We start from the raw sequence: 20,441 nt of genomic DNA, 5'->3' as shown, positions 1-20,441 counted from the left end.
GGAAGGGGCTGCCCAGAGCTGAAGAGCAGCCAGCACAGCTCGGGGCCAGTGGGAAGGGCTGTCCAGAGCGGTGGGAGCACAGTGCTGGGCCCTGGCTCGTGGGTGGCTCTCCGGCCCATGGGGACACAATGGCTTTCCCCGCTCAGGGACTGTGGGGCCAAGGGGCTGCAGGGATCAGGAGACTCACCAAGTGCTTCTGCAGCACCAGCCCTTTGCCTCGTGCTGGAGCGAAAGCACCTTCCCCGCTGTGCTGTGCCCGCAGGGGTGCCCCTCTGTGGGGTCAATCCCCCCTGCCCTGAGCCCGCACACTGGGAGCAGGGCGACAAGGCGCCCACCACACCAGGAAGGAAGGCAAGGAGGGGAGGGTGGCAGAGCCGTGCTGCTGCCTTGCTGCTGGGCTTCCTGCACGCACCGCCAGCACCATCCAGAGGCTGGGAGCTTGCCCGGCTCCTGGCAGGGGAAACTGAGGCACACAGGGCTTGGTGACACAGCAGCCGTGGCAATGCTCTCTCCCTGCCTCCCACTCTGGTGGGGGATGTATTTGGGACAGGCCTCATCCTGGAACCATTCCCCCTGCCCAGAGCCTGCACCCAGCTGTCAACTCAGGCCTGTCACCCCCACAAGAGGGGCAGGGAGGGGTAGGCATAGGAGAAAACATGACATTGATCCTCAGAGTGCTTTAAATCCAAGTGAGGACTAATCATTACTTGCAACCTCCAGCCATCAGAAGCACCCACAGGCACCCCACAGCTGGTCACCCTGTGCAGGGACACCATGCCCATGCCTGCCCTGCTGCCCTCCACAACCCGAGCAGGAGGGAGGATTCAGGGGGCCAGGGGCTGCAGCACAGCACACCTGGTCCATGACCAAAACAGTCTTTTCCCAAAACACCCCCCCTGAACCACTTGTCCCTGTCACCATCTGTTCAGCTCTGTCCTCGCATTAGCAAAAAAGAGTTTGGCACCTACCTCGAAGGTTCGCACCGGCTGAAGTAAGTGCTGGAGGGGCTGTTACTAGAATATTTGTGGGTTTTAACACAACTCCCCTTTTTTCGGCATGCCTGGATCATGCTTTCTCAATGCCTAAAGACACCAGCGCAGGCTTCACTCTGGTTTCTCCCCATCCGACCTTCTCCCAACTATGTCCAGGAGCGGGGAGCAACAGCACCCCTGTGACTGCGCAGCCGTGAACCTCATCCCCACCAGTGGCAACAGACTGACACAGGATCAGGACCCTAAGAAATCCCAGAGCATCACCAGATGAGACTAAATAACATAAGCACACACAGCACAGCCCCCCCTGCCCATCTTGGGGTTCAACATCCCACTAACGAGCCAGGTTGGGGTCACCGACCCACCGGACGAGGCCAGGTCCGCTGGGGCAGCGCAGGCAGCCGGGGCAGGAGCGAACCAGGGAGCAGCCTGTCCACTGGTGAAGACCCACAGCTCCAACGTGGAGCAGGAGGGCAGAAAAGGAAGAATGCTCTCCGGCGCACAGAAATATTCCTCCCAGTCCCCCCAGTGCAGCAATTTCACAGGCTGTTGCAGAGAAGGACACGCACCCTCTGCGGGTGCCCAGACACAGGAGAAAAGAGCTTTTTAGCTGTTTCCAAGGCAAGGACAGCTCTGAGGCCTCGGAGATGTTTGAGCCTTGCAGGCAATTATCAGAGATAAAAGACAAATGTTTTAAAGGCCAGAAGGGATAGAAGAGGGATAAAAGACGGTGGACAGAAGAAAAAGCAAGTTGCGGTGGGGTGGGGAGCAGCACAAGGGCTTTCTTCATCAGATCTGACCTTCCACACAGAGGACAGCATGGGACACTGTGGGACACAACTGGGACTTGGGCCAAGTGGGCAGATCTGGGGCTACTGCAGAGAAAAAGAAATGGTGCTGAGGAGAAGGTGCCTCAGTCCTGCCCCAGGACTGCAACTGCACTGTGGGGTGCACCCCAACCCACTCAGACCCCCCACTAGTGCTGCGCAGACTGGGGTCCTGTCGCCTCCCACCACCCCAACAGGCAGGACACGCTGTGCCATGCCCTGGGGACCCCCACTGCTTGGGAAAGCCTCCAGGGGCCTCTCACACTGGCTGGGTTTATCCCCACCTACCCTCACATTTTCCAGTTTGTCTGGGACAGTGCCCCAGTGCCCAGGGTCCCCAGCGACCCTCTTGGGCCCCCCCAGACTTGATGCAAAACTCACCAGGAAATGTGCTGGCCAGATCCAGGGCTCTGGTGGGGATGCACTGAGGGGAGCATCCCACTTCACTGGACCCGGCGCTCAGTTGCATAGGATAAGCCCCAAGAACAAGGAGGAAAGGGACCCCCAGCCCTCCCCACTCACCATGGAGGAGATAAGGAGGGGACAGGCCACGCCACCAAGCCTGGAGGAACAGGAGTGGAGCTGCCCCAGCCCCTGCGCTGTCCCACTTTCACGAGCCCCACATATTCCCAGTCTCCCTCTCCTCTCCCATAGGCTCCCCACCAGGTCACATCCCCCAGGAGCTGCGACACCGTCAGCCCCCAGCCCTGTCCCAGCTTCACTGTGGCACAACATGAGAAGTGCCCACACACCAACCAGTTCTCGGCAACAGATCTGCTCTGATTCCCTCCTTTACCTGTCCCCCGTTTGTCTTTCAGCAGCAATTAGCCCTGCCCAGGCTGCTTTCCCTGCCTGTTTTATATTCAGAATATCTATATAAAGTGTTTACTATATACATTGATGCAGCGTCATCACCGCGCAAACGTGCCTGCACCATCACTTCAGAAGGTCTGAGTCCCAAAGCCAGCGCGATGCCGTGCCCGCAGCGACCGGCACTGCAGCGCCCGCTCCCACACCTGAGTCCTGAGAGATCCGTGCAGCAGAGCTGGATTCCAGCTGCTGCGGGGAAAACTGTAACTTGGAAATTTCCATGCTCTGAAGCATTTCACAGATATGCAAAAGGACCAACAAGGTGTCAAAGGAGCTTGAACAAGTCACAGGGCTGAGCAGGAGCCAGAAATAGCAACCAGGAGTCTGGGTTCCGTGTGCTGGGCCAGACATCCCCCATCAGGCTGCCCCATAACAGAAAACACCTTCAAATGCTTGTCTCGGTAGAGATGGATGGCAAGAGGTTCACGGCCTTGAACAACCTTTCTTACCTGGCTCTGACTCTACTTCGCTAGTCTCACTTCAATAGATATTGGCAAGCAACAGCATTTGTCTCCCCGCAGAGCTGGGGAGAATCCGTCTTCTGGCATCCGAGTGCCTGGACACTACAGACACCCAAACCACGGACAAACGGAAAACTCCTCGGTGACTTGCAAAATACAACTGAAAAAAACCTGCTATCAGGCTTCAGCTTGCTGCAGGGCACCTGGTCTGCAAAAAATCCTTCAAAAGGAAATCAGAGGCTGGCAAGCACCGACCTGGACACAGTACTCCAGCCTCTGACCCAGCCGTGAGCTACAGCATCAAGAACGGGGCCAAGCCTCCCAAGAGGCAGTTCTGACAATTTACGTCTCAGGTTGAGGGTATCTGAGCCCAGAAAGGACACAGAAAGATGCCCAAATAATATTTTTGAAGCATAACAATTGTACTTGTCTGTCCTCCCCGAGCTGGTTCAGAATAGCTCAGTGGATTTACAGTTGTGCCAGATGTGCTAGGGGTTACTTGCCTCCCACCAGGAAAAGGGAGGCAGGTGACCTCCACTTTTCCTCTGAATTACAGAAACATTTGATCAGCAAGCAGACCCACAGCAGGGTTTGCAGGGACCAGAGATGCAAGGGAGGTCATCCCATCCTCCCCGCTGGGCCACAGGAGGGCAGGGGCTGCCGGTGACCGGAGCAGCACACCAGGAGGTCCAGCCAAGCAGGGGACTGTGCTTTTGGGTTAAGACAGTGATGGCTGGAAGCAGCCACCAGCTTGCCAAGGTGCCAGAGCACCAAACCCCACGCCCCGGCCACTGCCATGGAGTGGACCAAAAGGTGGAGCTCCCTTTGCAGGCAGAGCGCATCTCTCTCCAGCTCGGTGCTGGCATACCTTGCAGCCAGGCCTGGGAAACGCCGATAAGATGAGGGAAAACATCTCTCCCTCCTCTCGCACTGCCCTCCTTCCAGACAATTAATTTCAGCCCTGCACCAGCCCGTGGCTGTCTTGCAGCGCCGCTGTGAATCATCAGCAGCGAAACGCTGACTCACAGAGGTGAGGCTCCGGATGCAGCTGACGCAGAAGCCCTGGTCCCCGCAGCCTGCTCCCGAAAACCCTCCTCCAGGTACCCACAACATCTCTGCGAGCCCCAGGGAGGCTGCAGCAGCCACCCACTGCAGCAGGGAGATGATGCTTCAAGAGGTCATTTAATCCCACTTGGAGCAGTTCCATCCATACCGGCCCAACAAGCCTTTAATAGTCTCCTGCGGTGGAAACTCCTCTCCCTACACCTCTGCCTGTGCCAGGGCTTTATCCACATTAGAGGTATTCTCCAGCATCTCACCAAACCTTCTTCCCTGTAGTTTTGGTCTGCAGTTGGCCCTGTCTCAAGGAGACAAGGCAGAGCTCCTTCTGCCTTTCCACCATTTCATAGAATCACAGAGTGGTTTGGGCTGGAAGGGACCTTGAAGATCATCTAGTTCCCACCCCCCTGCACCGGGCAGGGACACCTTCCACTAGCCCAGGTTGCCCAAAGGCCCGTCCAACCTGGCCTTGAACCCTTCCAGGGAGGGGGCAGCCACAGCTTCTCTGGGCAACCTGTGCCAGTGTCTCACCACCCTCACAGGGAAGAATTTCTTTCTTATATCTAATCTAAATCTACTCTGTCAGTTTAAAACCATTAACCCTTGTCCCATCCCTACATTCTCTGATCAAGAGTCCCTCACCCCTTTTCTGTAGCCCCTTTTAAGTACTGGAAGGCTGCTAGAAAGTCTCCCCAGAGCCTTCTCTTCTCCAGCTGAACCCCCCCAACTCTCTCAGCCTGTCCTCACAGGGGGGTGCTCCAGCCCCCTGAGCATCTTCGTGGCCTCCTCTGGCCCCGCTCAAGCAGGTCCGTCTCCTTCTGATGTTGGTGCCCCCAGAGCTGGACACAGCACTGCAGGGGGATCTCACGAGAGCAGAGCAGAGGGGGACAATCCCCCCCCCTCGACCTGCTGGCCACACTGCTCTGGATGCAGCCCAGGATACAGTTGGCTTTCTCAGCTGTGAGTGCACATTGCTGGCTCATGGTCAGTTTTCCATCCATTACTACTCTCAAGTCCTTCTCCTCGGGGCTGCTCTCCATCCGCTCATCCCCCAGCCTGTGTTTGTGCTGGGGATTGCCCTGACCCATGGGCAGGACCTTGCCCTTGGCTTTGTTGAACTCCATGAGGTTTGCATGTCCCACCTCTCCAGCCTGTCCAGGTCCCTCTGGATGGCCCATCCCTTCCCCCCAGCATGTCACCACACCACACAACTCGGTGTCAGTGGCAAACTTGCTGAGGGTGCAACTCAACCCCACTGTCCTTCTCGCCAACAAAGATGTTAAGCAGTGCCGGTCCCAATATCAACCCCTAAAGAACACCATTTCAAGTTCTGCAACTCCCAACCATCCCCAGGCCACTGTGACCCTTCCACAGGAGCAGCCCCACAGAGAGACAGTGCCAGTGGCAGCTCAGCCCTGCACGGAGAAGGCAACACCCGTGGTACCTCACTCAGGCCAAGGACAGCAACTCCCTGCGGCCCCCATTCAGCCAGCAGGACCTGCGTCCACTCCAATGGGTTCCAGCTTTGGTCCTTCCCAGAGGTGATCTGGAGGCCCTCAGAGACCAGCAGCTCTATAGAGCCACTGAACCAAGGCAAAGACAATTGCCCAGGAGGTCCCTGCAGGACCAGCCCCAGGAGCTCCTCTCTGCTCAACCCTGAAAGAGCAGAAAACAGCTGGCAGAGACACGGGCAACTGGGCACTGAGCGCTGCTGGGTCCAAACCAAAAGCATTCAGTTCCTCCTCCTGCCATCAGGGTCTTGGCTGTGCCGTGAGGGTCTAGTCCATGTGCCCTTGCTGCATCTAGCTGGATGGACCTTGGGGTTCACTTCTTGTCTCTGCCTGGCTCCTGCAGACCCCTGTTAGCCGGGACAGCACGGCTCTGCGACTGCAGCACTGAGATTTGCCGTCCGGTCTGTAACCATAGCTTTCTAAGACCCTTCATGCCTGCACACTTGTCTCAAGCCCCCATCTCTACGTTTCCTCCTCATGTCCTGCTATCTTCTCTCTGTTCCTCAGATCAGTCACACAGATGAATGTTTTAGCATCCAAGTCTTTTTCCAGACAATCACAATCTCTTCTGATGTTCTTCATTTACAGCAAAGCAGTTCCCCCTTTGCCTCACATCAAAGACATTACTCCAGTTCCCAGTGACCCAGCTGCTCTGCCCAGCAACCACTTGAAGGTGCACACAGCAGCCAGGGCTAAAGCACAAGAGCACAGGCGCCGCATCCCATGGGCACCCTGCAGAGCAGGACTCAATGACTGCAGAAGCAGCAGGGCACTGGGGTGCTGGGAGAAGCCTTATTGCTCACCCATCCCCTGCCACTACCATCCACCTCATCCAGCCCGCCCTACAACCATGGGGTGCTTGCAGGCATCCTCCCTCCATCCACCCATGAGCCTTGCACCACACGTCCCTCCATGCCGCTGCATACACACGTAGTCTCACAGCCACACTGCCCACAACTCAGCCTTTTCCCATCACCTCCAAGCCTGCTCCCTCCCACCCACCTGCCAGGAACATTTGGAAAGGAGATGTCAGACCAACACAGCACAACGTTCTCCTGCCCAGCAGGATGGTTTGAGCTTAAGTAGGTCACACTGAGAACACAAAGGACAGTGTGAGCATTCCCTCTTCACCTCAGATGCCTTTCTCCCCAGCCTGTGAGCAGACGTTGCGCTGGCCCAACTGAGCTCTGCTGCCTTGTCCTGCTAACCAGAGCAGGGCTGGCCCACCACACGACAGCAGAGCATCAGGAGGACCCAGCCCTGCCACCCGTCCTGCCTTCAGGCAGGGAAGAGCACTGAGGTCTGAACCTGCTGGTGGAGATGATCACCACCAACTAAGCACAGGAGGCTGCTCCCCGTGAAACTGCAGGGACACGTCAGCTCCTGTCCCTCCAGAGGAGATGACAGGTCTAGCTCAGAGCCTGTCTGGCAATGGAGGGCATGAAGGTCTCATCAAGGCTGCCTGGACCAGTCCCTTCTTGAAGACAAGCCCAAGCCTGCCCTATCAGCGGGCCTTAAATCAGTGTAGGGCTTTGATGGCTACTACAGACACCTTTGTCAGGAGAGGTGGTTGCTTTCCAGCCCCAAGCAAGCCTGGCAAGCTTGGGCTGTTGAGTTGGCATGCTCTGCAGTCACTGACCTGACCTGGAGTTCCTGAGGGACGCTGAGCTGGGGAAGAGGAGTCAAACCCAGGGCTGAAGTAGCCACCGAGCACCACAATGAGAAGTGGATGGTGGCTCTTCATCAACAGGCTGCAGCTGCCAAGCAATGAATTGGGTCAAGTGGGGAAAAATATGAGAATAAAGGCAGCAAGGATGAGATGATCCAGTGGCAACACACTCGTGTGAGAGCAGCGATCCTGTGTAACACCTCCAGAGGCTTTGGGATCCACCATGTGGAAGGAGCCCATGGTGTGGGGGTCTCCCACCTATCTGAACGGGGCTGGCAAAGCTGCTCTCCTGCAGCTCAGACTTAATTGACACGTGTTGAATCTGTGTTTGGGCAATTATGTATTTATATTATGTCAGCAGTTGCCAAGAGCCCGGACATCTGCTCACTCATCATGCGTGAGCCAGGCAGCACGGAGACATTTGACCCCAGAGCAGGATGCTGGGCTTTTGCAAACACAGCTGACAGGCAGAAAAGTGCCTCCCCTGCCACAAACAGCATTGTTCTCCACTGGCATTGCCTTTGGGAGATGGGCAGCGACCTGCTGCCCACAGTGGCATCCCCCTGATCCAGGGTTAATAAAGCAGCCTGAGCTTATTTCACCAAACTACACTCTGGAAGCGGGGCTCAGCTCCCCTGTGGCTCCAAAGGCATTGTGCCATGGGTCAAAAATGAATCATGAGCAAGTCAGGGGAAAACAAAAAAAGCAAAGTTAAGAAGCCACTGAGTTCACAGAGAGAGGGGCTGTCCCCCAAGTCAGCCCTGAGTTAGGCTGCGATAGCAACTCACCGCCTCCCCAGCTCAGCTGCCAGCATTGAGAGCAGCCTGGGCAGAGTCCACCCCGAGAGACCAAACCCGCCCTTCCAGCTCGCTCCCTCCGTGCTTTTGGCACCAGGAAAAACCAGGGAAGAGGAGCATGAGTTGTGCTGAGTCTCCCCGGGGTGGGGGGGACAGGGCTGAGGCGCCTCCTCCTCCGAGGCTGCCAGGATGCCAAAGCAGCATGTCCTCCCCCTGCTCCCGCCACGCACAGCAGCACACAGTCGTTTTGCAAGACCCGCGTAATTTCAGGCCATTTTAAACAAGGTTGCACTCCTACCCTTTTGAGTGACACCTCCCAGCCAAATAAGTAAGTTCAGGAATAAATCGCTGTGACCCCTCACAGCAGACAGCTTGAGAAGCCAGGAAGCACCTTCCACACAGCATCGTGAACATGCAAACGAAGATCTCTCAACCGGTGGGTCAGGAGAGCGGTGATTCAGCCCTTGCAGAAACACCCTGCGCTTCTCCAGATGAAAGTGCAGCCAGACACCGCCCATCAGCAAGAGGAAAGAGCCGGCGCAGGCTGCAGCCCCCAGGCACCCCTCGGCCCCTGGTTTGCTCTCCCGCTCCTGGAGACCCACGTGAGCACGTGGGATGGGACCGGCAGCACCAGCCATGGCATGCCACGTGCCATCGCTGAGCCCGGACATCACAGCATTGTCTCACTAGCAAACCACAGCCTGCTTAGCGCTCTGGGGATGTCTTTGCTTTCCTCAGCACCCATAGGTCCCTCCAGTCTCACCTGTTTTCCCCTCCAAAAGCTGAGTCCAATGAATGCCCTCGGTCACACCAGGCCCGTGCTGGGCAGTAGCTCTGCGGTCCTACAGCCTCCGGAGGTGCCAAAGGGACGATGCTATTCCAGAGCTCTCCGGTTTCAGCCCGACTCCCTCACACTTCAGCTCCCTCCCCCTGATGACAGCCACTCAGCAGCACAAGCAGAAATGCCTACCTGTCACCAGACGGCTGAAAACCATCCCCTGCTCCCAGGCAGAGCCGCTCCTGCGGCTCACAGAGAGCCATCCGCACTGCCTGCTGGCCACCCTCCCCAAAGCATCTCCAAAGCAGCTCAGCAGGCAGATGCAGGCAGCCATGGCCGCCTCGCTGCCTCCTCAGGATTGCCTGGCTGCAAGGCTGCACCACGCCAGCACCGTTGCTGGCTCTCAGGGACAAGGGCATGTCTTGGCAGGGAGCAGCTCACCGGTCCCCTCCCTGCCCGGGGACACCCAAACCACCACGCAGCACCTTTGTGCCAGCACAGCCACAGCAGCCTGCAGGGTGACAGGGACCCCAAAGCTCAGCCCACAGCCAGCCCACAGCACAGGCTCCCGCCAGCAGCGTGGCAGCTCAGCCCCTCGGGAGCAAAGGGCAGATCCTCACATCAGCTGCAAACCAGGCAGCCCCTGTGCCAGAAACCGTACAGCCACCGGCAACCCCGCATCCCCCTCCGCTGGCTGCCCACATCCTGCCTGCTGTTCCAGGAAGGAGTCCAGGGGGGTGTGGAAGTTCATTAAGGCTTCTTGCAAAACCAAGGGCTGCCCAGCTCGCTCGCTCTGTCACGTCAGGCAGCCCTGTAAAGCCAGGAATGTGCTTCTTCCAGGCAAATGCATACCTTTAAAAGGCATGTTTGCACTGTCAGCAGAGTTTGGAGCACACTAGGAGTGGGGAGACGGGAGATTTATGATATGATGGTGCACCCAGGGCATTCAGCTGCTCCAGCAAAGGTCCAGCAAGAAGCACTGGCTGCGGGCAGGAATATTACAGGAGAGGGCAGGGGAGAAAGCGAGTTGCTTAACGTTCAGCACACAACATCCTCCAATGCGATGGCACATGGTGAATCAGCCCTGTGGATGCACTGAAGGGTTTAAGCCACCACCCAGAGTAACCTCCCCATCCTCCAGCCCCCAAGCAGTCACCGACACAGCTCTTTCCCACGCTGCAGGATATCATTTGATCCAAAGACTCTCCAAGTGCCTTACAAACACCCAGCCTTGGAAAGGCCGTAAAGAAAAGGGATCCAAGGCCACAACATACCCAGGCAGGGCTGCAGTCGCCCTGAGGGGCAGCCCTGAGTAGGGGCACCTGAGCAGTGCAGCCACTGAGACCTCCCCAAACCCTTCTGCACCACCCAACCTTCCCGTACCACCCTGACCATCCCTGTCTCGACACACCCATCACCCAAGGAAGACCAAAGGCTCCCAGGCTCCCTTGGCACAACTATCCCAGAGGGGAAACATGCTCCCCCAGCATTTCAAAGCCAGCCCACCCTGCATCCACAGCCCCCAGGCCAGCCAGGGGGGCTGCACATGAGCCACAGGGTGCTGGAGCCTTGGGGCTCCTCACTTTTTGCCCTGCCTCAGTGCAAAATAGCAGAACCAGGCAGGGAAGCAGCACTGAGGTGAAAGCCCCAAACAAAAGGGTCAACAGAACTTCAAGACAACTTCCATCCCCGATGTGAGGGTGTCAGTGATCTTGGGCAGAGGAACCTCAAATCAGGGTTCAGCAACACCCAGATACACCCTGGGGTGTCCTTCTGCCCCGGGACAGTGGGGTGCAGCCAGCAGGACCTCCCACTGCACTGCCTGGGGAGGATGCGGGCAATGCCGGAGCAGACAGGCAGCAGCACAGGCAGTGGCGCTGGGGATGGTACCCAGAAAGCTCCACCTCTGCCAGTTGCTTAGCGACCAGCATCCCGCAGGAGCCACCTCTCCCGCACGTCCCTGCCAGCAGCGCAACAGCTCTGCTCCAACAGCTCTGGCAGCAGAGGTGAGACCAGAAACCACCACCTGGTATCTGCCAGCTTCCCCCTTCCCGCTGAAGCTCCGGGGCCTGGCTGTGCCAGGGACGTGCTCCACTGCAACCCGACCCTGCACCCCGTCAGACCCCACATCTCAGCCCCCAGCCTTGCCTTGGACCCAAGGCCTACAGGAAAGGGCGCAACCCTTTTAGGCGAGACAGACACCCCACCCCAAGTCCAGTTGCTGCCTCCAGCAGCTGACAAATGCTAGATAGGGAAAGGAAAAGGACAAATGGAAACCACTTCACGCCATCTCAGCGCATTTCAAGTGGCCAGCCCAGCTGACCTGGAACGAGCATCTCCCACAGCACCACACAACCTGCTTTCCCTGGGGACACTGATGTGTCTGAGCTCCACCCCACGCTCCGGTCAGCATCATCCTTCACAGCTTCACTCCTAGCAAGTCCCCAGGCTGCAACAAGCCCCAGCATCACTGTGGCTTTCCAACTGATAGAGGCCAACGTACTTGGGAAAATCCCTGCAAACACCTCAAAAGTCCTTTGCAGGGAAGAAAATGCTACAAATTCACAGGAAGAAAAGCAGCAGATCAGTAAGTGAAACAGGCAGGAGCTGGAACTCAAGGAAGAGAACTATTCTTGCACACATCTTTTTGGATTGTGCCTGCAATTTATGCTGCTGTTCGTCTCACTTCTGAGTGAAGACAGATTAGCTGGCTGGAAAGAGGAGCAGGAAATTGCTATATTAACCATGGAAAATCAAGACTGGAAAATAGACCTTCTGGGGCTTCCTTAAACTATCCCCAGCACTGGTGTCTAGCAGAGGTCTGACCTCTCATGTGTCAGAGCTAGAGAGCAAACCAAGCTTTTCCTTTGACTTGGCACCCGGAAATCTGATTTATCATCAGTGCTGCAAGAAATCATTGTGACTGCAAGCACATTGCCCAAAAGTCTTGTTAAAAAAGCTGAGAGGCTTCCACGAGCTTTCAATCCCGCAGCCACAGCCTCCTTGCAGCTTGGCACTGGGTGCCAGCACCGCAGGAGGCAAAGGCCCAGTGCATTAAAGCAGCCGAAGATGGGTCTCCAGAGACTGCTCCCCGAAAGGTCCCCACCTTCCTCGCACCCCCACCCAGGGCTGTGACGGATGGCAGGGGAGATGCTACCAGCTGACACGGCCCAGCACCCATCCCATGCCCAGCTCACTCACCAGCATCATCAAAACCAAAAGTTTTTCCGTGAAGCAGAGTATAATATCTTAGGTGGGTTGAGGTTTTTTTTAAGATATAGGAAGGAGATACTTTATGCAACAAAATGACTACTACTACAGGGGTTTTTTTAAACAAACAAAAAACCCCATTCTTCTTTAAACACAGGTCTAATAACACACAGAGGACTGGTCAACGGCACCAGCAGGACCAGGGTAGCAACCGGGAGCCACAGCAGGCTGCTCTGCTGAGGCCCGTGCCACGCTCCCTCCTGCACGCTGGCAGCCGGCTTCTGCTGGAGACCTCTCCGAGTGCTGGTTTGATCTGCTCCTGAGACTACAAACAATGACACTGCTTGGGATTTATTCCACTTGCTCTGTATTATTCCGAAATACAAATCTTAAAATTCGCTTTTTTTTTTCCCCCCTCTTCAACTGAAGTTGAAGCTTGATTTACCCCTCAGGTGCAGGCAGGTCTCTGCCAGTGGCAGGCAGCTGGGTGGGTGCAGGTCCACTCCTGCTGCCCAGACGCACACCTACCCACGAAGAACCCAGCCCAGGTAAGACACCAAGTTTGCCACTTAATCTTAACCCTTTTAATCCCTGGCACTGTTCCTCCACTTCCATGTGACCAGATTCCTGCCAAAGGGGTGGCAGGAATCAGAGTCATTTAGATGATGCACAGATATAATCCTGATGAACAGCTGTACAAACCCATGCCAGGGTCAAAACTGGGAGAGATGCATGGAGAGCCCCAGCTCCCACTGCAGAACTGCTCCAGCCTGGTGTTCCCCCACCCAGCAGCCCCCAGGCCTCACCCCAGGGGCAGACCCACCACGCCAGCCAGCCCCCAGGCACGAGGCAGACATTTTCTGGTAAGCAAATATTGCTGATTTTCCCTTGCTCTCTCCCAGCCCTTCCATTTTACCTCTTGGAGAACCCTGAGCAGTTGTTTTTCTCGGCTGTTTAATCTCCCACCAGTTCCCAGAGGATGTACGCTTATCGCCTGCACAAGCTCATCTAGCTTTGATGTGTCTCAAATTCTACCCCCAGGCAGGTGACGGGTATTCAGGGAAGTTGGGCAATTAAATGACAACAGAAGGAAGGGCCAGAGGAGTTTTAAAAAAAATAAATAAAGGGGGGGCAGAAAAAAGCAAACCTGAATGAAGCCTCTCCTCCCCACTGCATCCATGGGCAGAGCCCCAAGTTGGACAGAGCCCGTGGTACCCACCAGTGCCTCCTGCTCTTGTGCTCGGAGAGGAAGGTCCCAATCCAGGCACCCTGGGCACAGACCCCTGCTCCTGGCACAGGAGGGTGCTGTGGCCAGCCTGAACACAGGGAGCAGGGACCCCACCACTGCAGCGAAGCTGGCCACACCACGGCACAACCCAAGGGAGAAATTTGTGTCCAGGAGGTCCTGGACATGAGTGGCTGGCAGAGGCAGCACTCCCCAGCACACAACTTGTGCCAAGCACACCTGGGCACAGGCTGGCACACCTCCTGCCCTCCCAGCTAAATCGGGGCTGCCTCAGCCAGGACCAGGGATGCAAAGCCAATGGCAGCTCCCTGGCAGATCTGGGCTCAGCCAGGTCCATCCCAGCCTGACCCCTCTGTCCCACACAGCCCAGCCTGGCAGCAGGGCTGCCGGGCATGGAGCAGTGACCCCACGGCTGCTGCAAGCAGGAGGCTGCAGCGCTCTCACCACAGCACGAGGGGAACAAGACAGAGATGCCTCTTATACCCAGCAGCCATCCCCAATGGGTTCATGCCTTCCACTGCGGTCTCTGGACGGTAGGCAGGACACCCGGCCCACAGCTGGGAGGAAGGCAGATGGGGGGAACAGTGCGGGCAGCTGCCAGAGGATGCCCAGGGCTGGGTGTACAGGGAGAAGGCATGGTGATCTTGCCTGGAAGGTGGTGGATAGGTGAGGGCCATGTGGGGACACAGGCAGGGCTGTAGCCCTTGCAGAGCACCAACACACAGCACCCACCCCCGGGCTGGCACGGCACTGCGCGCCTCTGCTCACCAGTTGCTCCTCAGGGACCTGAAGGTGGCCCATGACAGGCGCCTTCTAGAAGAGGAGGTAAGTCTAGACTTTCCAAGAGGTGGGGCTGCCCATCTCGGTCAGCAGGTGGACGAGCTGAGTGGCAGTAAGGCCACCAGCCACCCCAGACAGCCTCTCACCCCCCACCAGCATCACCCCACCAGGGCTGGCACAAGGGACCCACTTGGAGGTGGCTCTGGAGTGCGGGCCCCTGAAGCCCCGACATTTGTCCGGCTCTCCCCAGCCTGCCCCGACTTTGGGGTGTCCACCCATGGTACTGGTGCAGCCACAGCCACCAGAAACCACTGGTGTGGGGGCTCCATCACCAATGCCTCTCAGACGAGGCAGCACACACACTGCCCCACACTGCATCCCCTGCAACAGCACCAGAGACAGCCCCTGGGGCTGGCAGTGGTGGCAGCGGAGGGGTGGGACAGCACAGCACAGCCGCAGCATCCACCACGTCTGAACGTCTCCGTCTCCCCGGCAACCTGGGTACCAGCGCCTTCTCACTTGCAGCCAAGCAGTCTTGTGCAGCAAAAGCCATGCTGAATCCATAGCAGGATTACAGCAGCTCTCTCTTTCATTCACCCTCCTGCCCTTTCCATCCAAAATTCATCATTAAAACATAACCTTGTGGTGAGGAACAAGAAGCATCATGCCAGGGTCATGGGGAGCGATAGCACTCCCACTCACCCCACCAACCACCACTGTCATAGGGTTTACTGGGCACCACGGAGCTTTCAGCTGGAGGAAAGTGAGATCTGTGCAGCAGCCACACGCTGAGTGACAGATGCCATCTCAACGCTGGCTACCTTGAATGGCCTGGGCCATTATGTGCACATGGGAGCAGGATAAGCACCCTCCAGGTGACACCAGTGGCATGGAGACCCAACCTCACTCTCCATCCAGCATGTTCAGTGGTCTCAGAGGCTCTGAAAGCTCCTCACCACAGTGCAAAGCTCCCTCCAGTGCTCCGCCTGCTTCCTCATCACCCTGCCAAGCATCCGGCCTTATCTGCAGGTGGGGAAGGACACGGGCCAAGACCCGAGTCCTAGGGCAGCATATGGCTCCATGAAGAACTGGCCCTTTCCAGAGGTCTCTGAGCAATGTCACAGCAGAGAAAATACCAGCCATGCTGAGGACCCTCTCAGCAGGCTGAGACACTGTACGCAAAGGAATGACAAGCACCCAGCCCCCATGGAAGGAGCATCCCCTGGGGGAGGCAAGTGAGCCCCAGCACCCCTGACCTGCACCCTGGGTGAGGTTGAGCCTGGCAAACCACTATGATGGGAGCAGATCATGCCCCACAGAACCTGCTGGCCTCCCACTGAGCAGCTCTCAGCACCTGCTTTTGTAGCTGCTGAGGATGGGAAGTGGAGCAAACATTGTTTAACCCATTCAGCAACAGCGAGGAAAGCCAAAAAAGGAAAATCAAAAGCCTCTGACCCAGAATAAAGGAGAGAGCAAGGGTTGTGGGGGAGCCAGGCTATAAGAAGCCCAGAGAAGTGCTGTCACCAGCACCCATCTGTTGGGAGATGATGTCCTGGAGCATACCCACACCAGGGCTGGATGCTCTCCTGCACATGATCCAGCCTCCGCATCCCCCCTTGGGAGCGAGTCCTGCAGATCCCACCCCACACCGCCTGCTCAGACACTGCCTATGGCTCCGCATCCCTTGGGTCCTGCTGCGCCAATAAAGCTGCTGAAACGCCGGTCCCAGGTGGCAAATTCTGCTCCGCAGGGATCTGAGAATGGACAGCTCTTCCTTTCCACCCAGCCCTGGTGGGATCACCAGTTCAGCGAGGTAGGAGGCCATCCCAGCCCTTCACACCCTTGGCCAGAACCAGCAGCGAGGGTGGTACCTCATGTGCTGCCCGCTGCGTGTCAGAGGTGGGGCGAGATCCCAGCCCAGCCCAGCTCTCGGGCAGAGAAGCCTCCAACAGCCAGGCAGAGAGGGGGTCAGACGGGTGGGCACCCCAGCTCACCCCCGCTGTAACACAGCATGGGGGATGCCCAGCTCCTAACTGACGAGGATGCAGAAGAGGTTAAAAGTATCAGCCACAGCAAGCAGGGTGCCTGGCCAGAAGCCAGCCTTTCCCAAGCTGAGTTTGAGGGAGCTGGCAGTTCTCACCGGCCTTCAGGGCACACATTGCCACATACCGCAAACCTGCTTGCTCAGCCCAGGCCAAAGCAGCTGGGATGGCACAGAGCAAGCTTCATTGACCAAGGCATGTCTCCCAGCGAGGATGGGCCCCAAATCAAGAGGAAAGCGCACCAGCAGCCCCAAGCCAGGGCGGGGGAGCAGGCACAGCAGTGCCCCAGCACCCACCAAAGACAGCGCTGCCACCCAGTGAGCCCCAGCCCTGCGGCAGCGCTGCCCCGGGGCTGCCAGCGCCGCCTGCCCAGCCAGGGTCCCACTGCCACACGGGGTGAAGGGCAGGGAGGAAAGAACAGCTTCATCTTCGTAACTTTAGACTGGCTCTTAGGAAGTATTTCTTTGCAGAAGGGGTTGTTGGGCGTTGGAATGGGCTGCCCAGGGCAGGGGGGGAGTCCCCATCCCTGGAGGGGTTGAAGAGTCGGGTTGAGCCAGCGCTGAGGGATCTGGTGGAGTTGGGAACGGTCAAGGTGAGGTTCATGGTTGGACTGGAGGAGCTTCAGGGGCTTTTCCAACTGAGATGATTCTGTGATTCTACTCCATAAAACAGACTGACAGCATTTCTCAGGCACAAGGTGATCCATGCAGCGTCCTGGCCCAGTTCTTATTATAAGGAGCTAATCCTGCCCAGGGTGCCAGGGAGGGACCTCAGCAGCTGCTCTGTGCTCACCTGCACTTTACAGCCATTAGAAACTGCCTGTGAGCAGAACGACGGGGCTAAACTATCTCAGTGCCACATCTGGTGGCTCTGCCTGGGGGATGGGGCTGCCCTGCTGCAGACTGGCCATGCCCCACGGCCCCTGCATGCTGTTTTGGGTGGGGAAGGGGCTGCCCAAGGGGTGCCATGGCCAAATGGAGCAGTCAGCCCAGGTAGGGAGCAGGCTGCCCAGGGAGACACCAGGACCACCAGCACTGCAGCCAGCCCTCTCCTCCTACTCCAACTCTCATGTAGGGACGGCACCAGAGTGGAGCCCAGGGCTGTTCTGGTGCAACAGAGGGAGGGAGACTGACCCAAAGGCTGTTATGGTAACAACCAGTGCTCTTTGAACCCAGGTCACCCAGCTGCAGGTGTGCCCCGTGGCTGACCACTGCAGAGCACCAGCAAGGCACCTCAGATACACACCAGAAGCAGGCAGGGGTGTTGCAAACCATGTGGACCACCCATCGCCAGGGAACACTCTTCCTCTGCTGGTGACAGCTCCCACCCCAGCTCCAGGTCACCCACTGCCTCTGCGGCAATCACCGCTCACCCACAAGTGCAAGCAGGGGAAGGTAGAGACCACGGGCTCAGCCGTCTTGCGTTGGGATGTAGCAGCCAGGGAAGGTCAGCTGCCTTATGTACCCTGGAAACCACAAGGCCAGCCCATAAGCAGCATGCTGGAAGAGGAGAGGAGCTTGAGTAGGTGAAGAGCACCTAGAGCAAGGGAAGCCACTGAAGGGAGCTCAGCTCAGGCAGAGGCTCAGCCCTGCCTTCTCCCATCTTCTCTTTCCTTCCAAAGGAAGGCCCAAGCTCTCTGCCTACAGTCATCATCCTCCAATCTGCAGCCCCAGAAGAGCCCTGTTTGAAGACTAAAGCAGTGGCTAGGAAGCATCATTCTCCCCAAGGTAACGGTCGTGTCTTGTGCGCCACTTCCCAGGAGGATGGAGCAGTTCAGTTGGAAGGGACCTACAACAATCATCTAGTCCAACTAACGGATGACCATCTCCTTTGAGCAAGCCCCCGAGGAGACAGTCCTTTCCCTTCACCCCTGCCTAGCAAATCCCAGCAGCAAGCCCTTCATGACATCCAGGAGGTAGGATTTTACATCAGCTGTGAAGGAGCTGTAGAAATACAGAGAAATGAGAAGCTCATCACCAGCATGAGCATTGTGCCAGGACCAAAGCATCACCAACCCTTCCAGAAGCTGGGGACACTTCCCTTGGCACGAGGCAGCAGTTGGCCCAGGCTGTGCTGGTAAGGCTTTGCTTGCCCAAACCTGCCAGGAAGCTGGGACCTGCAGGCGAGTCTGCCCGAGCACACAGCCATGGAGCAGTTCTGCTGTGCCAGTGCTCCCCCAAACCCCCAGTGCTGGCTCAGGAGATGCAACCGAAAGAGAGAAACATGAAACCAAAGACACCCAGACCTGGGTCACCGACCCCCAGCTGCACCCGGGACACTAAGGCCACCAGCAAAAGCAAGGGGTCGGCTGGGTACCAGGGGTCACCATGGAGGTGGTGCGTGTCCTGCTCCCCATGTCGCCCCAGTGCAGGGAACCCCGACAGGGACTCACACCCCCGATGCAGGGGCAGAGCTTCCTGCCAGGCGTCGCCCAGGAGCTGAACACTCCCACGTTGGGGTGGCCAGTGCCTGACCTCCCAAGCAGCTTTCCTTGTGCAGAGCCCCAGAGCAGAAGCACACAGGCACCCACCCCGTGCTGGAGGGAAACTGAGGCACACAGCGATGCGATCCACCACTGAAGTTAGGCCTGCACTTCTGCCCCCACCAATGCCAAAACTGGTCTTCCAGCACCCAAACTCTTCAGCATACAAAGATGGGACAACAAACCCCATCATTCTCCTTGCTTTCCCTACAGACACGCATCCCTGGATGCAGGCGGATGTGGCATCTTGCCAGGTCCGCAAAGAGCCCTCCTGGAGGGATGCTCTTGTAGCACCGCTGGTGAGAAACTGCTCATAAAAAGTAACGAGCTGCCCCATTCAGAGCCAGAGGCGCCTCTCGCCCTGAGGAACACATCACAGCAGCCCATCGCAGCCCTCGGCAAGGACGCAGATCCCCCGTCCACATCCAGGGCACTGCCTGCCTCTGCGCCCTTTGCCTCATGTAGGCAGGAGCCAAGCCCCAGCGGGCAGCGGGGTCCCACGGATGCCACGAGCCTCGCAGTGCCCGCTGCCACATGCTCCTGTCACCCCGGACAGAGCCAGGACAGCAGGGTCCTGCCACGGAGCTCCTTATCCCCAATTTTCAGATGATGACACCTTCCTCCCATCTTGGGCCAGAGTGAGGGTAGTGTTGCTGCGTTGCTCTCCATCCAGGCTCACCTTGCAGGTCGGGGAGCGAAAGCAGAAGCGAGCCCTTGTCCTCCCAGCTATCCCCAGCTGCACACCATCTGCAGGACATGTGGAAACAGCTCACACCTGGTGTCACATGCACCATGCAAACCTGCTGGGCACTGGGGACCCGGAGCAGAGCAGCCCACCCAGCTGGAGGAACCCCAGGGGTCTCCAAGAAGGCCTGGACCACAAGCCCTCAACTCTTTCAGGCATCCCAGCAATTTAATCCTGCAGCTCAGACTTATCGCTGTCCTCTCCCATCCTTCGCTCCCAGCTGCCCGGTGGAGCCAGCCTCACTGGGACATGCCTCAAGCTGGCCATGCCCAGCCCCCATGAGCCCAGGACCAACTCCCTGGGCTCAGATCCACACCCAACAAAGCACAATGGCTGGTTTGCAGACAGGCCACCTGCCTCAAATCCTCTGCACAACAGAAAGCATGAAAACTCAGCACTAAGTATGACGTCCCAGAGCCGCTCCATCAGCGGGCAAAGACTTGGGCAGCCAGAAGGAGCTTTCCTGTTGGCAAAGGGGCTGTTGCCCAACTCCTAACTAAACCAGGAAAAATCCCAACACATAAAGGAAGTCAGAACAAGCCCAAGCCCAGCAGTTTTGTGCTTTGGTGGTAGCAGGCCAGATTTCCAGTCCTGCTGGGGGTTTCTGGCAGACAAGCCTCCCTGCAGCACAGGCTCCCTGCTGAGCAACCCCTTCTACGCTACAAAATCCACTCAGCCTTATGTGGGATCTGGAAAGAAGAATAAAAGCTTTCAGGATAAACTCACACTGCTTCCAGGGGCTGCTCTCAGCGCTCTGCTTGGGCACAATTCAGAACCTGCAAAGAAGAAATCAGATTTGGTTAAAAAGAAAAAAAAAAACCGTTCCCAGAGACGATGGCAAGTGCACGGAAGGACGTTAGCCAGATAATTCATCACAAGATGGTGCCCGCACGGCTCGAGCACTGTGTTTAGACTCCATACAAATCTGCTTGCTGGAGAATGTAAGCTCCAGATTATGTTAGATGCTGCTTT

General features: G+C 57.4%; 1 protein-coding gene across 13 annotated transcripts in view; it reads right to left on the bottom strand.

Moving 5' to 3' along the window:
• Positions 1-20,441, bottom strand: part of EPB41L1 (erythrocyte membrane protein band 4.1 like 1) — a 71,120-nt gene that overhangs the window by 41,471 nt on the left and 9,208 nt on the right. For 11 of the 13 annotated variants that reach the window (XM_074888414.1, XM_074888421.1, XM_074888422.1 and 8 more), the window contains exon 2: positions 20,196-20,245. The exons of 1 other annotated variant lie outside the window; for it this stretch is intronic. The gene's annotated coding sequence lies outside the window, so the exon portion shown is untranslated. Of the gene's footprint in view, positions 1-19,403; positions 19,472-20,195; positions 20,246-20,441 lie in introns of all 13 variants that reach the window. One more of the 13 variants, XM_074888416.1, reaches the window with a different exon arrangement.

The sequence above is a fragment of the Strix uralensis genome, chromosome 18, assembly GCF_047716275.1.
Source record: "Strix uralensis isolate ZFMK-TIS-50842 chromosome 18, bStrUra1, whole genome shotgun sequence".
Taxonomy (NCBI): domain Eukaryota; kingdom Metazoa; phylum Chordata; class Aves; order Strigiformes; family Strigidae; genus Strix; species Strix uralensis.
The sequence above is the reverse complement of the archived record's forward strand: the minus strand, read 5'-3'. Positions and strand labels throughout refer to the sequence as shown.